Raw genomic sequence first — 27,591 nt, 5'->3', positions numbered from 1 at the left:
TCAATGGAGAATTTGAACAAAAAGCACTTTTTATTGAAATATAATTGATGTGCAATATTATTTAAGTTACAGGTGTACAATATAGTGATTCACAATTTTTAACGGTTATATTCCATCTATAGTTATTATAGAATATTGGCTATATTCCCTCTGTACAATATATCCCTGTAGCTTCTTTTATACATAATAGTTTGTACCTCCTACTCCCCTATCCCTAGGGGAGTTACTCCTCCCCCCCTTCCCTGTCCCCACTGGTAAACACTAGTGTCACTAGTGTGTTCTCTATATCTGTGAGTCTGCTTCTGTTTTGTGATGTTCAGTGATTTGTTGTACTTTTTTAGACTCTACATATAAGTACTATCATACAGTATGTGTCTTTGTCTGACATTTCACTTAGCACACCCTCTGAGTCCATCCGTGTTGCCCCAGATGGCAAACTTTCATTCTTTTTTATGGCTGAGTAACATTCCATTGTATGAGTGTATGTATGTATGTGTACACACACACACACACACACACACACACACACACACACACACTACATCTTCTTTATCCGTTCATCTGTTGATGGACACTTAGGTTGCTTCCATATCTTGGCAATTGTAAATAGATCTGCTATGAACATTGGGATGTATGTATCTTTTCGAATTAGTGGTTTGGGTTTTTTTTTTTTTTTTTTTTTTACCATATGTCCCAGCAATTCCCAGTGGAATTGCTGGGTCATATGGTAGTTCTATTTTCAGTTTCCTGAGAAACCTCCATACTGTTTTCCACAGTAGTTCACCAATTTACATTCCCTCGCACAGTGTACAAGAGTTCCCTTTTCTCCACGTCCTTGACAGCATTTGTTATTTGTGTTCTTTTTGATGACAGCCATTCTGACAGGCGTGAGGTGGTATCTCACTGTGGTTTTGATTTTCATGTCCCTGATGAGTAGTGCTGTTGAGCATCTTTTCCTATTGGCCATCTGCATTTCCTCTTTGGAAAAATGCCTATTCAGGTCTTCTGCCAGGTTTTTTTGTTTGTTTGTTTGTTTTGGTTTTGTTTTTCAATTTTTTGCCTGTGCGGCATGTGGGATCTTAGTTCCCCAACCAGGGGTCGAACCCGCGTCCCCTGCATTGGAAGCGTAGAGTCTTAACCACTGGACCGCCAGGGAAGTCCCTTCTGTCTGTTTTTTAGTTGGTTTTTTTAAAATGTTGAGTTGTATGAGCTATCTATATATTTTAGATATTAACCCCTTATCAGTCATATGATTTGCAAATATTTTCTCATTCAGTAGGTTGTCTTTTTGTTTTGTCGATGGTTTCCTTTGCTATGCAAAAGCTTTTAATTAGGTCCCTGTTTTTTTTTTTTTTTTTTAGTTTTACTTCCTTAGGTTTAGGAGACAGATAAAAAAATATTGCTATGGGGCTTCCCTGGTGGCGCAGTGGTTGAGAGTCCGCCTGCTGATGCAGGGGACACGGGTTCGTGCCCCGGTCCGGGAGGATACCGCATGCCGCGGAGCAGCTAGGCCCGTGAGCCATGGCCGCTGAGCCTGCGCGTCCGGAGCCTGTGCTCCGCAATGGGAGAGGCCACAACAGTACGGCCCGCGTACCGCAAAAATAAATAAATAAATAAATAAATATTGCTGTGATTTATGTCAGAGAGTGTGAGCAAGAAGGACTTTGAATTATCACCAGTAGAATGGTAGACTACATTTTAACATTATGAAATTGTCTTTAAAAGCAAGAAAATAAGATCTAATTAATTGTCAAACACTAATAAATGTTTCTGTTTTTTTTTTTTTAAATAATTTATTTATTTTTGGCTGTGTTGGGTCTTCGTTGCTGTGCGCAGGCTTTCTCTAGTTGCGGCGAGCGGGGGCTACTCTTTGTTGCAGTGCACAGGCTTCTCATTGCAGTGGCTTCTCTTGTTGTGGAGCACGGGCTCTAGGCATGTGGGCTTCAGTAGTTGTGGCTCACGGGCTCTAGAGCACAGGCTCAGTAGTTGTGGCACGTGGACTTGGTTGCTCTGCGGCATGTGGGATCTTCCCGGACCAGGGATGGAACCCATGTCCCCTGCATTGGCAGGCGGATTGTTAACCACTGCACCACCAGTGGAGTCCCAATGTTTCTGTTTTTAAATACACTCCTGGGTTCCTGGTCCCCGCTGACCCCCTAGCCTGGCATTGCTGCCCAGATCTTGATTTCCTTAGAGAGTGAGTAAAGATGGGGGCTAGAAGGAATCCTAACAGATCCTGAGGAAGAAAACCAGTGAATGTTCTTTCTGGTTTTGCCACTGGTATGCAGAGTGCATGCATTTTATACACATAGAAAAGTGCCTGGAGTCTTCACTTAGAGTCATTCTATGTCTGATTGCTTTCTAAAGGAATCTGTGTAGCTACATTCACAGATTCACTTTTTTGTTACCTGAAAGGAGAAGATGAACGCAATAGTGTAATTAAGAGCTCACATGTTAGGTGTGAAAAGAAAAAGTGCTGATGGTGATATTTGATTTGTTGCATGTGTTAGAGAATGTTTGATTTTATTTCTGAGAATAGAGTTAAAATAATAAGGTTGGTCATTTCATTTCATAATTATGTGATTTTTACATGGGATTGGACATCTACATTAAGAATCTCAACACATTTTTTTTTTTTTTTTTTTTTGCGGTACGCGGGCCTCTCACTGTTGTGGCCTCTCCTGTTGCGGAGCACAGGCTCCGGACGCGCAGGCTCAGCGGCCATGGCTCACGGGCCCAGCCGCTCCGTGGCGTGTGGGATCTTCCCGGACCGGGGCTCGAACCCGTGTCCCCTGCATCGGCAGGCAGACTCTCCGCCCCTGCGCCACCAGGGAAGCCCTCAAAGCATTTTTTACAATATATTTTCTTGGCCGCTGCGCCGCGCAGCACGTGCAGTCTTGGCTCCCCGACCAGGGATCAAACCTACGCCCCTTGCATTGGAAGCACGGAGTCTTAACCACTGGACCACCAGGGAAGTCCCTCAAAACATTTTAAAAAGTAGGTTCATTGGCTCATTCATATTGGGGAACGAATTAGGGACAACCAGTTGTCAACCATCACCTGCAAAAAATGTTCACATAAAAATAGCAAAAATTGGGAATTCCCTGGCGCCCCAGTGGTTAGGACTCAGTGCTTTCATTGCCGAGGGCGTGAGTTCAGTCCTTGGTTGGGGAACTAAGATTCCACAAGGCACACAGCAAGGCCGGGGGAAAAACAAAAAAAAAAAAGCAGAAATTGTAGAAGAGGGAAAAGACTAAAGAAAATACAGAGTGACTGCGGAGGGGACAAAGATGTAAAAAACTGGGGTATTGTGTGATGTTGGGACCATGCAAATCACTGGACTTCTTTATTACATTTATTTTATCACAGGTCCCTTGGTTAAGAAAATCTTTGCACATGGTCACTTCTATCTCAGTGTGTCTTCTTCAGACACTGACCACCAGGCAACTCTTTAAAGGAGCAGTTGCACAAATTAGTTGCATTCAAGGACTTTCATTTCTTCAGTTTGGCCCAAGGCTCTTGATCTCAGCAACAAAGTATATCTGAGACTGGTGCACTCAAGGAGTGTGTCATCTCAAGACAAAAACGCAGAGCGCCATTCATCCATTGCTTTCTGTGCCACTGCCCACCTTCTACGTCTTAATACCTTTGATCTATGGCCAGGGCTCCTTATCTGGTTGACTTCCCTTTAGTCTCTTTCTCACCCCTCCAATAAATCCTCCATACTGACTCTGATTGTGCATCTTTCCAGAACCAAGACCCAGCATGGCGTTCTTCCTTCATTGGATTTCTGCAGCTAGAAAAAACCCCAGCTTCTCAGCTGGCCGTTTAAAACCTTCCACAGCCTTCTCCTGACCTGCCTTTTCTACTTTGTCTTCTTTACTCCCTGCGTTCTATACAACTCCATGCTGTTGTAGCTACTGTTTCTGAATGCATCCTGCCCTCATCCACTTTCTGGGTCAAGCTCAAGCTTGCTTCTCAGCCTTGCTGCTAACCCCATCCCTTTACTGCCATTCTGACAATGGAGTCCTATCCGTCCTCCGTGACCTTGTTCAAATAATTCCCTAGAGAACCCTCCTAGATGTCTGCAGTTGGAAGCAACCTACCTTTTGCCTATATTCCCAGAACACTTTGCACCTTTTTCAGAAAACTCTTCAGCAGCTGGCCTTTTTAGTCAATTACTAGCACTGACTCCCTTTCGCTAGTTGATGAGTGCCTTTGGGGCAAAGCCTGTGTTGTAGTCATCATTGTGTCCCTGATAGTACCTAGCACAGTATGAATATTTGATGGGGATTCAGGAAACATTTGGTGACAACCTAAGGTAAGATTACAGCAAGACTATCACACAAGTAATATCCAGGAGGTAATACTGAACATCCTGTTAGTTTTAATGGTAACTTTATCTCTGGCCCTATTTGTAAGACTGTTAGGCAGTAAAGAACTTGCTAGATAAAACATTTCTATCCCCTTTACTGAAGATTGTCATTCTATCCATTTATGCTAAATCTTTATTAGGGGGGTCAAAGTCAAATAGCAGAAACAGTTGAGATTGGCATTTTAAGTAGAATTTGGTGTTACCCAGGTGTAACGAAAATTTCTAGTATATGATTATTGAAAGTCAGTTCTCCTACCATTGTGTAATATATTTTTTAGCGCATTGGTCAAGTGTTCTTCCCTGTTTGTTTTTAGAACCCTCTCCCTCCCGTACCATGGCAAACAGACCAGAGAGAGTTAGTAAAGAGTACTGATAAGTATCACTTATATATCTTTTTATCATGTTCTGAGCACTTTACTGTATTTTAGGTTATTTAAACCTTCTAAAATCTCTTCAAGGAAGGACTTGTTTCCTTTCTGTGAATGATGAGCATTAGGCTCAAAGAGCTTAAAATTTCTTGTCTCAGATCTAACAGTCAGCAAATGGCAGAACCAGGTTCCAATCCAGATTTTCTGACTCAGAATAGCCTACTCGACCTTGGACGAGAGAAAGAAGAAGAGTTGGTCTATAGAAATATCATTTGCAGTCCATCCCCAGACCCAGCCAATATTCCCAGAATGTATCTAACCTCGAAAAAATCCGTGTAATGACTAGATTTCCCTGTATAACCAAGCTTATCTGTTTGTGTTTCAGCAATACCTGTATTACACTGGAAACTATCTGTGACCATTTTCCAAGATTAGTGTGGTTTGTTCTCTGAAAGAAAAACTTATACCAGAGCTTATTAGAGCTCCAAAATGGGGAAGATGGAGCTAATGCAAGTCTTGTTGTAAATTATCTAATTATCTTGACCTTCAAGAAAAGTTCAGAAGGAGCTTCCTTCATTCTCTCTTTCTATTATTTTACAATTTCACCGTTTTCTCAGTACCAGAGAAATGTTTCTAAGGAGCTCCACTCCCGAGAACAGCCTGTCCGGGTCCTTTTGCTCCATCTTCTCCTGTATTCAGAGCCATCCCTATCTTTGCCTTCATGATCCTCAAATTCAGTATTTCTTAGCGAGCCTTTAATTTGCTCTCTTTTTGTTCTCCTCACGGGACCAGCAGGTCATTAGATGCCCTCTCTGTGTGTCTGCCAACCTAGCTGTACTTCCCAAGTCAAAATCGGGCTGTGTGGTTTGACAAATACAAGCATGCTCTTCGAGATAAGGGAAATGGACATTAAAATTGAGATTGTCCCAAACCCTTTGGATGTATGGCACCATACCCATCTATGTATATTTTGTGTTCCTTTATTCTGTAGCTGTAACTTACCTTCACATGAGAGCAGAGGAGAGGGACTTGGATACCCCCGTTCCTGACTAGATACGCGATTTAATTCTGTTACTTCTTCTTATTCACAACACCTCTCCACAGATTCCCTTGGAAAATAGAGACTGGCTAATTTAGAAGTGTTTCACGGATATGTCATCACCCTCTTTAGAGTGATCTTACTCCAAATTCTTGCACATAGCATTCAATAAGTATTGTTGAATGAACGAATGAACGAATTGAAATGAAACTGAGTTTATTTTAACCGTAGCACACAGGTACTCTTTGTGCTTAATATTCTTCTGTTGTCCATTCTCTGATTCTTGGCATGTGCCGCAAAGGTGAGGCAAAAGCTAACCCAGACTCTGAAGTTTCCTGATAGTGTCTCTGATAAGGTTGGGCTACTTAGTGACATTAGTGAGGTGTAAAAATCTCAAATGTTTCTGATGTGCATATCTCTCCCTCATCACCACAGGTGATTCAGCCCCAGTTTTATTTGATCGAGACCCCTTGGATGTTGGGGATTTCCCCACTATGCATCTTTATCACTGCAGACTTACACCAAGACTCAAGGTGCTTTTGTTTTATGACTTAAATCTGTAATATCCAGATCCTGACATATTTTTCTCTGCACTAAGTGAACTCAGACTTGCCCTGAAACTCAAGATGTGACCCTAGAAATGTAAAAGGAGCCTTTATGAGAGGCAAAAACACATCTTCATTCTGCTGCCTGCACATCAAATTCATTAGCTTGTTCCCGAGTCTAAAAGGAGGCTAAATGCTGAAGGTAGATGATTCACTGTGAAGTGTAGAGTTAATTAAAGTCGTTGGCAGATGTTATATGACAACAGGGGACTCTATGGAGTCTTAGTACCTCCTCAGTACCTTTCATATGTCTTGTGGTTGGGTGACCAGACATGATGCAGCCTAAACTTGAGTTGTCTCTTGCTCCTTTTCATTTCTTCCAGTGGTCATGCAAGATTGTTAATGTTGTTTTCAAAGAAATTCTAGATCGGTTACTTATACCACTGAATTAAACTAGCTGGAGATCATGATCCTTTTGCTTTCCCTTGTCAGTGATGTTACGACCGGGCCCGAGGCTCACAGTTTTCAGTGTTCGCCGTCTCAGGACGTCTTTAGCCCACGTTCCTTCCTTAGGTCTTTGTGTGAGTCTCACGTGATGGTGAGGAGATGGCCAAGATGAAGGGAAGCCGAAGGGGGTCGGGAGTGGGCATTCTGAGCTCAGCAAGGAGCATAAACAAAGGTATCAGGGAGGAACAGCACGGGATGCTTGGGAAACCGCAAACAGTTGCGCGACCTCTGTAATTAGTCCAGAAATGGGAGGAGATGAAGCCGGACAGGTCGGCAAAGCCAGGTGGGGAACGACAAGGCCAGGTGGGGAGGGGCAAGGACGCAGTGCGGTGCTGTGTGGGGGCGTCCTCACCTGGTACAGGAGCCCCCCAGGGGTGAGCCAGGAGCAATGCTGTTAGACTTACACTTACAAGAAAATAAATAATTAATTTAAAAAACAGGGAATTCCCTGGCTGTCCAGTGGTTAGGACTCCGTGCTCCCACTGCAGGGGGCCTGGGTTCTATTCCTGGTCGTGGAGCTAAGATCCCGCAAGCCGCGCAGTGCAGCAAAAAAATTACACTTACACTTACATGCGTGACTCGGGCAGTTGTGTGTGGGGGGGGGTACTTTGAAGAGCACAGGCCTGGAAGAAGGAAGTCAGATGGGGAGGGAGCATGGAAGCCCAGGAAAGAGATGATAAGGGCCCACAGGAGGGTAATAGAAATGGGGAGGATGGGCTGAATCTGAGGGATATTCTAGGGGTGGGGAGGGGCGGGGCTGTTTGGCTGGCTGGTTGGGCGGATCTGGGGAGGGAAGGAATGAACCCCAGTTCTGGCGGGTGCAGGGCGAGACCACGGTTGTTGGCAGCTGGGACTGACAGCTCAGGAAGAGCAGCAGCAGGGTCGTCCTTCAGTTCAGCAGGATTTACAGAGGGCCTTCCTCAAGGTCAAGTAGCTGGAAGATGGTGAATGGGGTGCAGGAGACGTTGAGTTTGAGGTTCTGGTGGCATACCCACGGACAAATGTCTGACGGTGGGAAATGGAACTTTGAAGCTGGAAGGAGGGGTGTGGGCCAGAGATAACAGATCTGTGAGTCCCCAGCTCATAACTGGTAGTCGAAACTGAGAGTCAATTTATCTACCCAGGGAGCACGTGGCAGAAGGGGAACAATGGGCTTGGTAAAACTCTAGAAGATGTACACATTAAAATGTTTATAGAAGCCCCTTTATTGTTTAATAGGTAATCCATGCACATTATATGAAATCCAACGGGTCCGAAAGGCACGTAGAGAAAAGTGAGTCTTTCTCCAACCTCATCCCCTGGCTGTAGTGCTCCCAGCGCTGGGGGCTGCCACCTCTACTGGTTTCTTGTGTACCGTTTGAAAGATATTCTCTACATATGCACATATTTGCAAATATGTTTGTGGTTGTTGGGGTTATTTCACACAGTGCCGTCTAGTGTTCAGTCTGGTCGAGCTGCGGTCCTGGGGACCCACCCATGTGCAGATGTCTAACAGTCAGTGAGAAATAGACCTTTGAGGCTTGCAGGAGAGGTGTCAGCCAGAGATAACAGATTTATAAGGCATCAGCTCACAGGTGGTAGTTGAAACCCTGAGAGTGGATTATCTAGTCACGGAGTGCTTATTTCCTCCTAGAAATGCAACAGAGAGGGGAAGAGAGGAGGGAGCAATAGAAAGAAAAAGGGGGAGAGAAAGGGTGTGAACCTGAGGAGAAGTGAAGAAGGGGAGGGACGTTATTGCTTTTAAGAAAATAAATTATGAGAGGAAAAAAAGAGAACAGTTCAAGTTGTGTTTTGTTCCAGATAGCTAACGGGGTGGGGGAAATAAAGCATTATGATAAAACGGACAGCATAGGGCTTTTGGAAGAGGTGGAGGGACAGGCACCACAGAGACACACTTTCTCTGCTTGTTTAATTTCCTTAAGACTTACATTCTGGGAAGTCTCGCGAAGCCTTCAAAACTAGAGGCCTCTCAGTAGTATGCATTGAAAATACATGGGACGTTTTCCTTTTAAAAGCATTCTAGCAACACCCTCCTCCTTTTGAATGAACCGGCCTCATGATGTCAGAAGCGGCGCACTCCAGCTCGGAGGTTCTGGGCAGTGGCTTGCTGGCCTCTAGTGGCCAGGAAGGAGCCTCGCCGCTCCCGGCTCCGCCTGGCTTCACTGTGATTTCAGCGAGGAGAGGGGGATGTGGACAGGGGTTTATGCTAAGGGTCTTAGTTACTAACCACGTGGAGGGCTTCTTGGGAATACTGGAGACGATCGGCTTCCTCATGCAAACCCCCATTTACCTGGATAACAAACTTGCTTTGGCCCAGAACAGATTATGGAGGCAGCAGTTAGGCCCAGACTCGAATTCCTTGTTTCTAAGATGTAGAAAATATTCTAAAGATAATGCTTTCCAGTTTCTCTGGTGGAAGGTGCAAAAGTAGATGGCAGGTAAGGTAGGTTTGGAGCAGACTCGTGAGCATGTGAGGAAGCAGATCAAATGGAAATAACGAAAACCAAACAAGTGTGTAAACTCTAAAGGAGGATGTACATAGACAGCATTATTTTGAGGAAAACTCAGTGATCATGTGGCCTCCCTAATAGTTTCTTGAGCAACCTTTGCAACTTCTCCAAGCTTCAGCTTGCCCATCTGGGAATAACGGTACGTCCCACGTGTATGCGTTGCCAAGATTACACGAGTCAGAACGTGAAGGGCTTACTTTACCTTTCACTGTGCAGCAGTGACACTTATTAAAGTTTTAATAAATTTAGCTATTATCATTATTTTACTGTTTTAGTATTATTATTCTCTAGGAGATACAGTCCCATCTTCAGTTTTAGGACAGACCGGGAGAATCTTGCCCTAAATTGAAATTCTGCTTGACAGTTTATACAGGTCTTCAAGTACATGTTGATCCCACTTAATTAAGGCAGCGCCTAAAATTCCTCATAAACTTCTCCTCAAATAGATGGAATGCTCCTTCTTCTAAGGGGAAAGATGTACTTGAATGGCCTCTTTTTTTTTTTTTTTTTTTTTTTTTTTTTGCGGTACGCGGGCGTCGCACTGTTGTGGCCTCTCCCGTTGCGGAGCACAGGCTCCGGACGCGCAGGCTCAGCGGCCATGGCTCACGGGCCCAGCCGCTCCGCGGCATGTGGGATCTTCCCAGACCGGGGCACGAACCTGTATCCCCTGCATCGGCAGGCGGACTCTCAACCACTGCGCCACCAGGGAAGCCCTGAATGGCCTCTTGATATGAAGATACTACAGAAGGTATCTAAGTGGACTTTGAGGGGGTTGACAAAATGGACTTCAAAGCCCTTGCAGGCCTAAAATTTTAAATCGCATGACTCTCTGACCTGCTTATTGCCTGCAAATTCATGAGCAGAGGTAGACAGCACAGGAGACCAAGAGACACATCTCCGCACAAGCCCGTGGTTGACCCCGCCCTCCACTCTGGAGGGAAACTCCATTCTTTCCTCCTCAGAGACGGGCAGTCCGGTCCCTCCCAGTCACACAGGGATGCTCCTGCAATGGCACAGAGGATGCCCGTGACGGCAGCCCCCCTCCCAGCGCCACGCGCCAAGCATGCTTTCCAAGTGGAGGAAAGATGGGCATCAGGCTGAAGTAAATCAAAATAGTAAGACTTTGCAGGATGACTGGACAAACGAAGAGACCTAAGTGAATAACAGAGTAGAAACTGGCAGGGATGATTTAGAGGTCAGTCTGATCTTTGCATGATATAACCATTATAACTTCTAGTGTCTTGGCAGAAAACAATACCAATAATGTCACACAATTTGTCAGTTCTGTCTGATGGCAAGAGCGGTAATAGAACGCTGTGATTAGTGTGCAGAGGGAGAAACTATACATGCTTGTATTGTGACATAGAACCCCCATATACTTCGTTCTTCTTTATGGAAGGGTAGACTAACAAGTTGGTGAGCTGCCTGTAGTAAACAATAATAATGGACTGTGAATTCCTAAGGAGAATCCATGACTATAAATCAGCAAACATTTCAATGTAGAAGATATCAGAGGCTGGAATTACAGGGCAGAATCATAATAATATCAAAAGAGCTCATATTATTGAGCATTTACTGAACACCGGATGCCGTGCCACGTGCTTTCCATGCATTTTCTCAATTGCTCCTCGAGACTTATGGCACATTTTCGTATTTTACAGCTGTGGATATGGGGGTTCTTTAGAGAATTTCTTTCTTTCCCTTCATCTAATTTAGCACAGTTCATAACTATATATTTATTTGTTTGGGTACTTGATTGGCGTCCAACATTATAATGGCAATGTAAGTGAAGCCTTTTCTTGTGCCATGTAGCTGGGTCCATTTTCCTGGCTGGGGAGGTGGGGGAAGCAGCCCAGGTGTGCACCAAGTTTGACCCCTGCTCGGAGCAGCGCTAGCCTGGGTTTTGCTGTCCGCAGACTGAGGACTGTCTACCCCTCCCGGTTCCCAAGTGCTGCCTCTGAATACTAACTGCACTGCAGTCTAATGGCCTCTCCCTCCCCCACCTCTACCCTCACCCTCAAGAAGAAAAGAAGAGCTTCCTCTTCAGCAGCCATTCTTCTCATACGTTCAAGTCCAAGAAGAGCACCCCCGAAGGAGCTCATCAGTACGAACACTTAAAACCTGCAGAAGCACCGTAGGAAGTGGGAACGTGAAGGGAGCTGTCATGTTGTCCTCAGGAAGAGGACCTGAGTGAGTGGATGACAGTTAACACTGTGGATTTCTTCAACCAGATCAGAACTCTGCACTGAAACAAGCTGTCTAGTCACGGCTGCAGGTCCAAGATCGGAATGTCATTAGGAAGATGGTGCTAATTTTGACACCAGGCACATGTTCTGCTCCGAAATATATGGACCCTTTGATGATTTGAGTTCAGGATGAACTTGACTGTGCAACTCTTTCTCCTTCTAAGATTGGCGTCACAGTTCCCCCAAGTCTTATATCGGTGGTAAAGACTATTCTAAAGCATCTGTTCAAAGTTTACTGCCCATCTTTCTTACCGGCACCGTGATTCTGTGATGCAGCTGCCAGAAAAGGCCCACCATAACGTGTCCTTTAAGTACTTTATTTTATTGGTTCAAGAGTTCAATTTGATTGATAGATGAGAGTTGGCACCACTTCAGCAATTCATTGAGAAGCTTGCATTGAAAGACAGATTTCTTTCACACAGTTACCCTCTTGCTTCATGTACTGCTAGAGTTACCTTATTGTTAATCTGTCCTAGACTTGTGTCAGAGGTTGAATTGCATCCCCCCTCCCCCCGCAAAATCATATGTTGCAGTCCTAACCCCCCCAGTACCTCAGAATGTGACCTTATTTGAAAATAGGGTACTTGCAGATGTAATTGAGTTAAGATGAGGTCATTAGGACGGGTCCTACTCCAGTATGACTCGTGTCACGTAAAGGGGAAATTTGGACATGTAGACGTGCACAAAGGGAGAATATCCTGTGGACGTGAAGACAGAGAACAGGGTGATGTGTCTACAAGTCCAGGAGGGAAGCCATAACAGATCCTTCCCTCACAGCTCTCAGAAGGAACCAACCCGGCCCATACCTCGATTTTGAACTTCCAGCCTCCAGAATTGTGAGACGATGCCTTTCTGTTTTTCTAAGCCATCTGGTTTGTGGTACTTTGTGTCCTGGCAGCCCTAGCTAATACAACTGGTGATACAAAGTTTGAGAAAACAAAGACACCCGTTGTCTGTGTTTACTGATAAAAGGATTCCCAAGGTAGGTTGGCTTCAAAGCAAGAACTGAAGAGCATAGCTGACTTTGACGTACTCTGAGACCTGTTATTTCACGAACTCACACTTGGTTGTAATACTTGGTGACTAACCTGTACTTTATTAGTTTACCCATTGTTCCTTTGCTGAACAAGTTGATTGACTCTGTTTCAGGTGACAACATAATGGGTAGTGAGCATTTCGGCCAGTAATTTATTAGTTTCCAAAAGTTTCCAAATCAAATTTCCTAACAATGCAGTCACACAATCAGATAGGTTTTTACTGCACTTCAATTTAGACATTAAAAAGAGACGTGTTTAGGTTTTCTTAACATTTAGAACATTTGTATTATTTTGTATTTTGTTTTCAAGTTTGTGTGGCAGTGCTTTTATAGATAAGAATCTACCTATTTATCTCTATCTCTCTATGTATCTATCTTAAAAAAAATCCGTGCTTGCCATTTTAATAATCATCATATGTCATGTATGGTGTAGGAGCAACCAAAATGTTTTCCTAAAATTCCTTTTTTATTTTATAATCTTTATTTGAGATTTGTATCAATATAAACCTACCTAAATTGTCAGGAGGGCATATATGTATCTATCAGAAATGCTATCTTTTACGTCTTCTAAGGATCATCGTATAGATTTTTATTTTGAAATGCCTCATTCAAATTGATTTTAACGTATGAAGAGTTTGGTTAAGAAAAAAAATCTTGCAAAAAATTGTCACAAACATAGCTTGTCAAACGAAAGCTTGTCATAGTGTCAAAGCTACTGTTTTCATTCATGTTGTAGTGTGGGAGTCCACAAGCTTTTTATCCCAATAAAGGTAAGTTAAGGAAAACCACAGTAAAAGTCATGAAGGTGTGCCAAACTCATAGCACAGCTAAAGTGCTTATCTATAGAAGAAGAGTAAGTAAAATACCTTCCTTCAAGTTGGTAATATACAAAGGCTGAATTGAGCCCTCATAGGAGGGTTCTTCTTTTTAACTGTTTTTGTATCCAGAGCCAACTTACTTTATTTCAGTTGAGATGAAAAGGATCTTCCCCTTTCACAAGAAAACACCTACTTTTCATTTGGGTCCTAGGACTTGGTAAACTCCAGCTAACTGTTTAGAACATATTGAGACACAACAAGTGTACTGGAAGATGTGCCAGACAGAAGCTTTAAATTCCCCTACGTCCTCTATTTCAGAGCTGTGATTTTTGTATTCAATCGCGGACCTCCTTGATGGCTTTGGTGAAGATTAGATTTGATAGTACTTTTTTGCGGTACGCGGGCCTCTCCCTGTTGTGGGCTCTCCCGTTGTGGAGCACAGGCTCCAGACGTGCAGGCTCAGCGGCCATGGCTCAGGGGCCCAGCCGCTCCGCGTCATGTGGGATCTTCCCGGACCGGGGCACGAACCCGTGTCCCCTGCATCGGCAGGCAGACTCTCAACCACTGAGCCACCAGGGAAGCCCTGATAGTACTTTTTGTTATTTATTTTTATTATCCCACTAGACTCTAAAGAAAATGGTTGTTTAGAAAACTCCGTTTTTAATAACTCAGTTTTAATAAATTCTCAAATACATAGGGACTTTAAAGGAAGAACTTTTCATCTAACTTATATCATTATTTGTGGCGGTAAAGAGTGGGTTATCAATTGTTAGAAAAGAGAAAAGCCCTACCTGAAACATTCCACGATGAATGCTGAAGCTAATCCAAGGTTCCCTGTCAGCCATTCTGCAGGGTTCCATTGATCACTTAGGAGCAAGAAAGCGAGTGTCTGGATACTGTTTCGAAAGTTACTGCCTTTCGGGACTTCCGTGGTGGTCCAGCGGTTAAGACTCCGCCCTTCCAATGCAGGGGGCGTGGGTTCGCTCCCCGGTTGGGGAACTAGGGTCCTGTATGCTGCGTGGCGTGGCCGAACAATAAAAAATAATTTAAAAAAAGAATGTTACTGCCTCTCAACTTTAAATAAACCTCGTCAATTACCTTTATTTTTCCAGAAGAAATTAACTTCTAGTTTTCAACTAGCGTTGCATTTTCATCTTCATTTCTACTATTTCCGGTATTCTCCAGCACAAGGGTCCTCACTTTTCTCCACGTATCTTCAGAATAGAAATCCTGTCTGTCCTCATGACTAAGCTTCGAACCACACGTCGTCATATCCCAAAGACAGATTCATTCCTGGTTAGACACAAATCAAAAGTTTGTTAGTGATTTGACACTTATAATGTCCTTTATTATTTTGAATAAGTACATTATCACCAGGTACACCAAAAAACTGATATTGACATTACTTGTTTGCATTCAAGGCCAGGGAACCAAGAGTAGGATGAAAACTGGAAGTGGAGAGAACGGGAGAGGATGACATCTTCCTGACTTGGCTAAGGAGCCAAACTTGGAGGAGTCGCAAGAAATCTGTCTGTCTTTGACTGCTGTCTCACTTTCCATGTATCTCCCAGTGCCCTAAGCCAGAGTTTCTTGCTCCCCAACTCACACTCCCCTGCCCCCCTCCCAATCAGAAGTCCTCTATTCTCAGTATCTGTGATCTTTGCTCCTTGTACCTAATCACACTCATGGGGTGGACAGTGCTTGCTACATTGTGCAGTTCATCTGTGGTGCTTTAATCTTCAGGCCTTTAGAAGAAAAGCAAAAACTTGTGGATAATGATGCCATCACGGATCTTTGTTTGAACATGGGCAATTCCTTGTGCCACAGTGTTTGTTTTGGCAGCCAAATGTATCTGATTCTTCTTCAGACTGTGAGTAAATCTGGAGATTTTACAGGGCTGCTAGCTCACGAAGTGTTTCATGTTAGACTTGTGGAGTCCTCGCTCACGTAACTTCCTAGTTACCCTAGACAAGCAAATCTGCGCTCACCGTGACTTTCATGACAACAAAGGGAAGGTTTTTCTAGTATGGCAGAGGCCCCAGGGACAATTCTACTGGTGATTTTAAGTTTTCCAAACACTGCTGAGTTTTCCCTATTATTCTCTTGGCCTTCTCTCTGAGTGGTGAGGTTACACTAGAAGTGGAGCTTCTTAATCATAACGTCACTACCTCATTAGCAGAAAGAAATCAGGCCCAAAGAGCATAAGTCCTAGAAAGTTGTTTGCAAGCGGCCTCAGTAGTGGTGCTGCTGTCCTTGCCTGTCAGTGTAGAAGCCCAGCCGGAGAAGGCCTGGCCGGGACAGTAAATTAAACAAGGAGGCCCCTGGGCTGAGGTGGCTCGAAGGCCACTGTGGAAGTGAACTGAAGTCTAAGCCTGCATATGCCTCAAGGCTACTAAATTGAAACCTAAGGGCAACCAACCAATCACAACAGGCCAGCTAGGCTTTAAGCTGTAACCCATCGAAGCATTTCCTTTCTTTGCTTCCACACTTCTCTGTATAATCTTTCAGCAGAGCACCCCTAACAACTTCCGGTTTGGCACTGTGCCATTGGAATCAGTGTTTGCTCGGATAAGCTCTTAAAATTTTTAATATACCTCAGTTTATCATTTGACAACACCAGACGTGGAACACCTTCAGACAGGGACATTTATTTCCTCCCGAACATGCAGTTCAGTGAGCAGATTTGATTTCTGCTATGGTAGAATTCTGGCAAACAGGGAAAATGATCATCTTCTGTTTTCAGTCTTTCTATGTTTTGCATTATATTTTTGATGTACCAGGGCGTAAAAGGCTTCCGACAGTAATAGGGACATTCCATGAGGTGGCAGTAATTTTACTGAAGCAAGTGCATTGAAATTCACTTGAGGTTTTTCTCATTATCAAATTCTATGCCAAATGAATATTCCATAAATCCAAATGGATTACCAGTGGGATATACACTTGTTGTAGAACAACATTACATATTTGGTCTACATCAGAAATAGTAAGCCTTGTTTGCCATTGAAAATGTCTTTATATGTTCTTTTTTAAACTTTTAAAACCATTTTTAATTGAGGTGTAGTTAATTTACAATGTTGTGTTAGTTTCAAGTGTACAGTAAAGTGATTCAGTTATTCATATATGTGTATATATATATATATATATATACACACACACATACATATTCTTGTTCAGATTCTTTTCCCTTATAGGTTATTACAAGATATTGAGTATAGTTCCCTGTGCTGTACAGTCGGTCCTTGTTCGTTATCTATTTGATACATAGTAGTATATGTATTTTAATCCCAGCCTCCTAATTTATCCCGCCCTCCCCACTCCCCATCCCCTTTGGTAACCATAAGTTTGTTTTCCATATCTGTGAGTTTATTTCTGTTTTGTAAATAAGTTCATTTGTATCATTTTTGTAGATTCCACGTGTAAGTGATATCATATGATAGTTGTCTTTCTTTGTCTGACTTCCTTAGTATGATCATCTCTAGGTCCATCCATGTTGCTGCAAATGGCATGATTTCATTCTGTTTTGTGGCTGAGTAGTGTTCCATTGTGTGTGTGTATGTATATATATACATACACACATACCACATCTTCTTTATCCATTCCTCTGTTGATGAACATGTAGTTTGCTTCTGTGTCTTGGCTATTGTAAATAGTGCTGCTCCGAACATTGGGGTGCATGTGTCTTTTCAAATTAGAGTTTTGTCTGGATATATGCCCAGGAGTGGAATTGCTGGATCATATGGCAACTCTATTTTCAGTTTTTTTGAGGAACCTCCATACTGTTTTCCATAGTGGCTGCACCACTTTACATTCCCACCCACAGTGCAACAGGGTTCCCTTTTCTCCACACCCTCTCCAGCATTTATTGTTTGTAGATTTTTAAATGATGGCCATTCTAACTGGTGTGAGGGGATACCTCATTGTGGTTTTGATTGGCATTTCTCTAATAATTAGCGATGTTGAGCATCTTTTCATGTGCCTGTTGGCCATCTGTATGTCTTCTTTGGAGAAATGTCTGTTTAGGTCTGTTCTTCCTGAGAGGCGCGTCTTAACTATCTAGGGCCCATTTTTCCAAAGCACAATGCTGTTGCATACTTAATAGACTCCAGCGTAGTGTAAACATAACTTTCGTATGCATGAGGAAACCAAAACATGTGTGTGACTGACTTTATTGCAATATTGGCTTTATTGCAGAGGTCTGGAACTGAACCTGCAACATCTTCGAGGTACGCCTGTGTTTGTAAAAAAGACTGCAGTAATATCCTCCCACTGTCCATACCCATGAGCACTTCCCTCCCACACTGGCTCTGTGCTTGCCCGCGTGACTTACTTTGGTTAATGGGGCAATAGCAAATGTGACATGAACGGAGACTTGAAAAGTGCTTGCCCTCTTTTGCTGCTCTTGGGAACCCTGTAATCACCACCATGCAACAGGCCCAGACTAGCCTGCTGGATGATGAGGGACACACGGCCAAGTCATCCCCTGCCTCACCTGACATAGAGCCAACAATCAGACACGTGAAGGAGGCCATCTGGAACTAACCAGAGAAAGAACATTTAAGATAAGATCTGAAGCCTACTAGGAGTTAGCCAGCAAGTCTCTCTGTGCCAACCAGTGCCCAATATCAAGCCAGGAACTGCCTCTCAAAGAAGGTGGGCTGGTGCCAGACACGTAACAAGACCCTCCTCAGGAGGATAATAGTTATGTATAATGCCTGCACTGAAAGATCCTGGTAGATAACCTTTGATCAGGTGGTCACCTGGCACAGTCATGTGTGTAATACTCATGTGATAAACTGTATTCAGCATTTGAAGCTGTAGTAAAATGATAGCCCAAAATTAACTTAAATTTGAGATACTTTATTCTTTAATAAAAACACAGGATCATGCTATAAAGAATTTAAATATGCGTGAATCTGAACAATTTCTTTTATCACAGTGAGCATGCAAGTGCCTACAAGATGAGCACTCTTAAAATTAGGGCCAGATGATAGCTTCAGTTAGCTGCTTCCAAGTTTCTTTTAACTCTTAATGTCTTGGAATAGAATCTCGAGTGAAGAAGTCCTATATTTGGCAATATCTTAACACACTTATTTGTATCTCAAGAGACCTAGTTACTACTACAGATGTGAATAATTCTAAACAGCAGTACATGATTTACTTAGCTTCTGTACTTGTAAACTGGGAAAGGGGAGAAAAACAAAAAATGTGGAATCATTTTAACATCATTAATTGTTGACTCTTAGTAAAAGTTACATATGGCCAGAAATATACATGGGATACAAGAACAGTAAGAAAAAGTCCTGCATCTTATTCCACTTAATCATCACACATGTAACGAATACTTGTAACTTTTATTGATATTTCATAAAACCAACTCTTTCACTCCCTTTTAAGCCCTCAACTTCATTTTCTTTTTTTAAGGAAACTTTATTTATTTATTTATTTATATATAAACATCTTTATTGGTGTATAATTGCTTTACGATGGTGTGTTAGTTTCTGCTATATAACAAAGTGAATCAGCTCTACGTATACATATATCCCCATATCCCCTCCCTCTTAAGCCTCCCTCCCACCTCCCCCATCCCACCCTTCTAGGTGGACACAAAGCACCGAGCTGATCTCCCTGTGCTATGTGGCTGCTTCCCATTAGCTGTCTATTTTACATTTGGTAGTGTATATATGGAACTTTACTTTTATTTATTTATTTATTTATTTTTGGCTGCATTGGGTCTTCGTTGCTGCACGCAGGCTTTCTCTAGTTGCGGCGAGCAGGGGCTACTCTTCGTTGCGGTGCGCGGGCTTCACATTGCGGTCGGTGGCTTCTCTTGTTGCGGAGCATGGGCTCTAGGCGCGCGGGCTGCAGTAGTTGTGGCTTGCGGGTTCTAGAGCGCAGGCTCAGTAGTTGTGGCACACGGGCTTAGTTGCTCCACGGCATGTGGGATCTTCCCAGACCAGGGCTCGAACCTGTGTCCCCTGCATTGGCAGGCAGATTCTTAACCACTGCGCCACCAGGGAAGCCATCAACTTTATTTTCAATCCCTGCTGTTAGCTTCATGCTTGGGACTTGCCAGATTAAAAATTTTATAACCATAATCTTTCCAGAAGGAATTGTGATTAATTTTGGTAGATTGTATAGTGGATTACCACCATCTTTATTTCCTCTCCCCTACCGTTTAATTCAGTTAGGCCGTAAAGCTTGTGAAGGATATGTTTGCTCTTTCTTTTTTGGCCTCTTCAGCACTTACCACAGTGTTTGGTAGGAGCTTAATAAATGATTGTTGAATACTCAGATGAAGTGCCTAATCCGTCCCTTCTTCTCCCTGACTTCCTCTTAGTCCTCAGTAAATTTTGGCGAATATGACTAAGACATGCTCAGAATCTGCGAGGGGGTTTAAATAGGGATGCTTTAATGTCTCTGCACTTTGTCTCCATATTTTACTGCCTGTAATTCCATGACTAGTGATACTCCCCTAGGGATCTGGACCGTATGCTTTCTTCTTTCTGTTTCTCATGCTCTCTCTGTGAATCCCCATCCATCCTACGCATCAGGGCCAGGGCTGAATAACGTGTGTATCTTTACCTGGGTCAGTTTTGCAAATGTAAGGAATTTGTTGCTTCAGTGATTTGGACAAATCAGTTCAGGTGGTTTCATGCACACATTCAAAACTGTGCCCATGTAATCATTGGAAAGAGTTAGCAAGGAAGGAGGCAAGCCTGGGAGAGATGGAATGCACTTACATTTTTCATTTCCCTCTGCATAAATACGTGTCATAAATACATTTTCTGAAATTTCTCTCGAGACTTCCTCTTTCGCTGGATTGTTTAGAAGTGTGGTGTTTAATTTCCAAAAGATTGGAGATTTTCCTTTCTGTTAATGATTTCCAGTTTAATTCCATTACGATCAGAGATTTTAATTCTTTAAAATGTGTTCATGTTTTATTTATGACCCAGGATGTGGCCTATCTTAGTGAATATTCCCTGTGTGCTTGAGAGGAATGGGTATTCTGTTGTTGTTGGGTAGAATGTTCTGTAGATGTCAGGTGGATCCCATTTGTTGATGTTGTTCGGTTCTTTTATACACTTGCTGATTCTTTATCTGGTAGTTCCATCAGTTACTGAAAGAGAGGTGTTGAAATTGTCAGCTCTAATGTGGATTTGCCTATTTCTTTTTCAGTCATGTCAGTTTTGGTTTTGTGTATTTTGCAGCTCTGTTGTTTGGGGTATACATGTATGTGGGATTGCTACATGCTCCTGGTAGACTCATCTTTTTATCATTATATAGTGTCCCACTTTATCCGTGGTGATGTTTTTTCCCCTGAAGTCTACTTTATCTGATATTAGTAGGTCACCTCTGCTTTCTTTTGAATGGTGTTTGTATGATATATCATTTTGCATCCTTTTATTTTTAACCTACCTATATCATTATATTTGAAGTGAATTTCTTGTAGACAGCATGTATTTGGGTTTGGGGAAATTTTAATTATTGTTTATTCTGCTCTTCCTTCCTGTTCATAGTCTCTCAATCTCCTGTTTTCCCATTGTACTTTATTTGTATTTACGGTATAGCAGTTTATCACATTTTGTCTTATGTACATATTCGAATGTGATTGTAGAAGCAGTTTCTTATGTATTTGAATGCGATTATAGAAGCACTTTCTTATACCTTTGATCCCCCATATGGAAGACAGGCAAATTTTGGTGGCTTGAGTTCAATATAGTACTATTTTTAAATTCGCTGTGCTCTATTACCTGGTTTTCTTTCATTGAAGTGCAGTTGACTTACAATGTTGTGTTAGTTTCTGGTGTCCAGCAAAGTGATTCAGTTATACATATATATACACATTCTCTTTCATACTCATTTCCATTATGGTTTATCACAGGATACTGAATATAGTTCCGTGTGCTATACATCAGGACCTTGTTGTTTATCTCTCTTACCTGTTAATGGTAAACTTAAAGTGTAAAATCCATGAAAGAAATGAGATTTTACATTTTGAAAAATCTCATCCTTTGTTTACTTTAGGAAGGCATATTGATGTTTGGTTGCTACACATAAAAATGCTTATGTAAAAGATTTAAAACTTTATTTTTAATTCCATCAAAGGGAAATATTATATCAGAGAGTCATAGTCTCAAATTCTGAAATCTGGGAAATTTAAATTTAAGAAAATACAAACTAGAGTGTATTTGACATGAGAACTTCTTGGGTGAATTAACGTAAGATTGTTAGAGGATGAAGAACTGTGGTGAAGGAGGGGAGTAGGTGGGAAGAAGCAAGTGAAAACTCCTTTCATTGCCAATTCATACCCATTCTCTGCAACAAATCAAATATTCTTACTCCCTAATTTAATGTCAATGCTAACATTGCCCCTCATATATATATATATATATATATATATATATATATATATTTTTTTTTTAATTTTGTTTGGAGTATAGTTGATTTACAAGGCTCTGTTAGTTTCAGGTGTACAGCCCTCATATGTTAATAATAGCAAAATATAGGGATTTCTGTTGGCTCATAAAATAATAGCCTCATTGATGAGAACTAATAATTTTCGCAGAAGTGTTTTAGTAACATGTAGACTATGGTAACATCAGGGAACATTTTGCTTTTCCTTCAAGGGTTGCAAACTCCACCGCCCACCTGGGTCAGGGAGGTCATTTAAATGTGTGAAATGGGTCAAGGGTTTACCAAGGAATGTTGAGGACTGTGGTAAAGTAGCAAGCGCACGCCCCATATAAAGGCATTCCATTTAAAACATTTTAAAAATTTTATGAAGGACGTACAAAACACGTCTCCTGGCCAAGCCACCTTTGTGCGACCTCCAGTTAAATTACTTAGCCATTTCAATGGAGAAGAAAACTAGTCTGTCTTTATCGCGTTCAGGGTGCCTTTACCTCACATGTAACTTTCTCGTTTCGGAGTCATGTGGAATCTCTGAAAATGGAATCATCATATGGGGACATTTTACAGTATGTAGTGACTCTAAGACATGATGCTATGCCTCAGGAATTTCTGACCCCTGGAATCTTAAAATCAATAGGCAGATTAAAAAAATCAGGGTTCCAAGAAGGTCTAAATAAATAGTCATTTTTACTTTAAAACTTATTTTGTATATGAACATGTATAATCTTTCTTTAAAATTAAGAATGGGACTTCCCTGGCGGTCCAGCGGTTAAGACTCCATGCTCCCCCTGCAGGGGGTGCACGTTTGATCCCTGATCGGAGAACTAAGATCCCACATGCTGCGTGATGCGGTCAAAAAACAAAAAACTTAGGCTAAGACAGCAAATAATTAAAACACTTAGCAAAAAAAAAGAATAACAATTATTTTTAAAAATTAAATTAAGAATGGCATCAATAATTTAATATATATTTTGCTCTAGATCAGGGGTCAGCAAAATTTTTCTGTAAAGGTTCAGATAGTAAATATTTTAGGCTTGCAGGCCACATGATCTCTGTCGCGAGTAGTCAATTCTCTCATTTGGCTAGTACAAATGTAGCCACAGACAATGTATGTGTGTGACTGTGTTCCAATAAAAGTTACTTATGGACTTGGTGATATTTTCAAAGAAAAGAATTGGGGTACTAGTTTTTTAAAAACAAATGGGTAAAACCATTAATAGTTACCCAAACCTTTAATGCTCAGCCAAAATTAAGTTGATATGAATCTTGTTTCTACACTCTGAAGTGAGCTCAATTTACTATCAAAATCCCACAGGATATTTTCCAGTTGTTTTGGAAAGAAGGCAATATCATGTCTCAGAGCCAGCCCAGTGGCGTACAATGACCAGGCAGTGGGAGTGTCTGCCCACATGGGAAGGCTTATGACTTGCACTGTTTTGCTGTGCCTAGTGATAATAAAATGCAGACAGATTTTAGTCAGGTTTATTTTTTATTATTCTTGAAATTGTCTGTAGTCAGTGAACCCTATTGTTGGCTGTACTCATTGCGTACACCAAGGGGCAGACCGCTTCCACTGGCCCATCCTTGGAATGCCGCATGGGGCCAGCCTACATGATGTTTGCCCACATGGTATCATTGGAGGGCTGTAGGAAAGCCTCAGACAAGTCTACCATAAAACAGCTGAAATTCTGCCATTGATAACAGAAATAATAATGATAGAAGTGGAGAATTAGCATTCATTGACTGTCTACCATGTGCCAGAAAATATGTGTTAAATGCTTTATTTATATTTGAAAGATGAGCGAGTGGACTTTCTGAGAGGTGAAATAACTTATCCAAGGCCACAGGAGGGGGCCAGATTCGGGGGGATTCGGGACTGGGTGCAGGGAGTGAGTAGGGTTGAGAAGGCGATGTGAGAAACCTCAGGAAAGAGGATGCGTAAAGTCATGAGAAGAAACGGTTCTGAAGAACCTAGGGGCAGGACAGGAATAAAGACGCAGATGTAGAGAATGGACTTGAGGACACGGGGAGGGGGAAGGGTAAGCTGGGACGAAGTGAGAGAGTGGCACGGGCATATGTACACTACCAAAAGTAAAATAGATAGCTAGTGGGAAGCAGCCACATAGCACGGGGAGATCAGCTCGGTGCTTTGTGACCACCTAGAGGGGTGGGGTAGGGAGGGTGGGAGGGAGAGGCAAGAGGGAGGAGATATGGGGATATATGTATATGTATCGCTGATTCACTTTGTTATACAGCAGAAACTAACACACCATTGTAAAGCAATTATACTCCCATAAAGATGTTAAAAAAAGAGAGAAATGTATGTGAACAAACAGCTCACGAGATGGGAACTTGAAGTGGCTATTAAAAATTTAGGGAAAAAAGAAAAGAAAAAAAGCCGTGAGAAGAGAGAGTTGCATGAGGAAAATATGAAAGGGTAGGGTTGAAATGAACGAGTGTGTCACAAGTTTCCCATGGCTGCCTTTGTTCCCCAGTGTGTCCTTTCTCCTCATCTTGAGCAGTGTATTTACAGCTAACAATATGCAGAATGCTTCCAGATTGCTGCTATCACAGGAGCCAGGGTTTTTCTGTGTCCGCTGAGCCTGCAGAATGCTCACTTGTTCAGTTTGTCAGCTATGCTGCAAACAAAGACTATGAACCATGTGACCAATCGTCATATAGAATTGCTCGAAAAGAAAACTTACTCCATACACATTTATAAAGAAGCTCAGATAATCATTCAAGCCTTCTTCCTAGCACTTTGACATAATATTAAAAAACAACAACACTGAAGCAACATTCACAAGCATCAGCATATTGTAGAAGAATTAATTACCATAGTTTGATTGTTATATAAGATCACCTTTTCTAACCCCTAAAAACTACTTAACACCTTTTGAAAAGTGAGGTGATTGCATAAGATGTAAAGGTAGTTTTGGTCTCATAGAAAGATTTCAGCACTTAACAGGCTCAGGGCCTTCCTCGTTCAAAAGAGGTGTGTCTTATTTTGGCAACCCAGATCTTTTTCCTACGACTCTGTAAACATTTTAAGTATGGCCATAGCTGTCATGTAGTAAAAGACCTCAACTAAGATGAATACTAAAAGCACCTCTAGTGAGGAAAAGAAAAGAATAGAAAAAATAAGATGAAAGCATGTCTACAATTGGTAAGAAGGGAAGGGAGAGACAGGGAAGTTATCGTCGTATTCACTGAAATGGAAAGTAAATGTAAAATGGATAGAAAGTTTTAACGTTAGGAGACTAAAAGTGGTCCTGCAACTTCAGTGTGCATCTCTGTCACCTGGAGGGATTGTTAAAACACAGATCACAGGTCCTCACCGTGAAAGTCTCTGATTCAGAAGGTCTGAGGTGAGGCCCGATAATCTGCATTTTTAGCAAGTTTCCAGGTAATGGTGGTGATGCAGGTGTGGGGACCACCCTTTAAGAACTATTGGACCAGAGCAATGCTGCTGACTCTTTTCAAACTAACTACTCCTGATAGCAGAGGAGAGCAGGCCACCATGGGCTGCATGTGTGAATCCTGTATCTACCATTCACCAATTGTATGACCTTGGCCTAGGTACTTGACTGCTCTGTGAATTTTGCATTCTACTCTGTGACATATCCCTGTTTTTTTTCATATAAGAATGACACCCCCCTAAATCTTTTGAGTAAAATGTTAAGTTCTAGGGTAAGGCACTGATCTGCAAACCCCACAGCACGCTGGAGTCACCAAGGAGACTCGAAAAAATACTGATGGCTGGTACCCATCCCCAGAGACTCTAACGTATTAAGTATAAGGTTAGCTTGGGAAGAGGCATTTTAAGAAAGTGGTTGGTGTAGTTATAACAGTACATGGTATATAGATCAGTGAAAATATATAAGCCGAGGCTGCATGCATCTACATGGAGAAATAAACCCTCAACAAAGCAATAGGAAATAATCACATGATAACACAATAATACTTCTGTAAGGATCAAACACATTTAAAACAACTCCACATACATAGATGGTAAAAGAGTGAGAATGTGGACAGGAAACATAACGTACACCCCCAAGGTAATATTTACCTCTCGTTAGGAAGGGGCTTGGAGGATGCCATTGAAGCGGCATACAAAAGAAACTTCTGGTGCAAAAATATTTAATTACTTTTAAAAAAAGAACGGGAGCAAGTGTGACAAAATGTTAACATCTAATACATCTAGGTGGGAGTTAGATGAGTAATTTTTATATCATTGTATACATTTCTGTTGTGTATTTGCAAGTCATAGAAAGGGAAGCTACATCTTCTATGCTCAGGGAGTGTGTCAGTTGTGGACCCTGCTGTGTGGTACTGGAAAAGACAAAGGGGAATCTGTTGCACTGAGAATTCTCAGAAATACTTGACATGGGGCCCTGTTATTCAAGGAGAGTCTTGTAGGATGAGAGCTGTCAGAACACATTTGGGAAGCACTGCTTTATTGAATGGTAGACACCATCATCCAACGTTCGGTGTCATTATATGTCACCCCCGATGAGTGAAGACACAGACTTAAGCTTGTAAAGGATGGACTGTCATAGTCATGCTTGAGCTCCCACCCCTGCTTGATAGTAGGAATCAGGCAATTTAGATCTGCAAGTAGTTCAGAGTCGGGAGGTAGGTCACGGGTCCTCAGTGTTGCACCCACGTTCAGAGATTCACTAGGATTCTTGGAAAAGGATTCTTGGGAATCAGCATATAGTTGCAGTCGGGGCTGAGATTTATCACAGCCATGTCGTAAGGATACAGAGCCAGATCCTACGGGGACAAACACAGGCGGAGTCTGGAGGAATCCATGTGTACGCCCCCCATGAGGGGCCACACACAACATCCTCTTCCCCCAGAAATTAAAATGCAGCATCATGTGTGCAGTGCTTTTGCCCAGGGAAGCCCTTTGAGACTCAGTTTAGGGTTGTTTTTTGTTTTTTACTGGAGGCTGGTCACATAGGCACCCTCTGCCTATCATGTAGCAGAAGTCCAGACTTCCAGAAGGAAAGTAGGTGTCAGAATAAAAGACGATGTTTGTATTCGGTCCAGGCACAGTAAAAAATCGTATCAATTAGGGAGTATTAAGTACCCCCCCCCCCCGAAATCGAAGATCCCGGACACCAGCCAAGGGCCAAGTTTGCAAACAGGCCTTTCTGAGGGTAGCAGTCTCAGGACTGCTATGTTCTTGTGTCTGCAGAGGACAGTTGGCGGAAATCTCAGATACTGCCATCGCTAGTATTAAGGAACCCTACAGGATAGAATGATGGGGTGAAACCAACAAGGTGAAGCCTATTAAGGGAAAACAAGAGCTTTGCCTTAATGTCCAAAAGATCAATTCTGAGTACTGGCTGGAGGAGACCCAGCTTGACAGCAATTAACGTGAAAAACCCCCAGGGGGTTTGCTGCTCAATATCAATTAACAGTGTTAACTGAGCCATTGGAAAAACTAATTGAAACTTATTCTAAATTAATGGGCGTGTCATGTCCAGATCAATGGATGTAGAACTCCCGTGGTATTCTGAAACGACCAAACATCATTTGGAAAATGTATGCACTTCTAAGGCTTTTATTCTAATACATGGATGAATAAATAAAAGATGTGCAGTAGGTAGTGTGGGCTGCTAGAGTGACACATGTATGAGCAGCTTTATCTTTTTTTTTTTTTTTTTTTTTTGCGGTACGCGGGCCTCTCACTGCTGTGGCCTCTCCCGTTGCGGAGCACAGGCTCC

The 27,591-nt window shown here is 42.2% G+C and overlaps 1 protein-coding gene and 1 pseudogene across 3 annotated transcripts in view; both read left to right on the top strand.

Moving 5' to 3' along the window:
- PRRG1 (proline rich and Gla domain 1) overlaps positions 1-27,591 on the top strand; it is a 229,482-nt gene that overhangs the window by 24,031 nt on the left and 177,860 nt on the right. The window lies entirely within an intron of this gene.
- On the top strand, positions 11,309-16,059 carry LOC149744353 (MOB kinase activator 1A pseudogene; annotated as a pseudogene).

This window comes from Delphinapterus leucas, chromosome X (genome assembly GCF_059928025.1).
Source record: "Delphinapterus leucas isolate spDelLeu-1000000601 "Yukka" chromosome X, BTC_Dleu_Yukka2, whole genome shotgun sequence".
Taxonomy (NCBI): Eukaryota; Metazoa; Chordata; class Mammalia; order Artiodactyla; family Monodontidae; genus Delphinapterus; species Delphinapterus leucas.
This window is presented reverse-complemented; position numbering and strand designations above follow the sequence as displayed.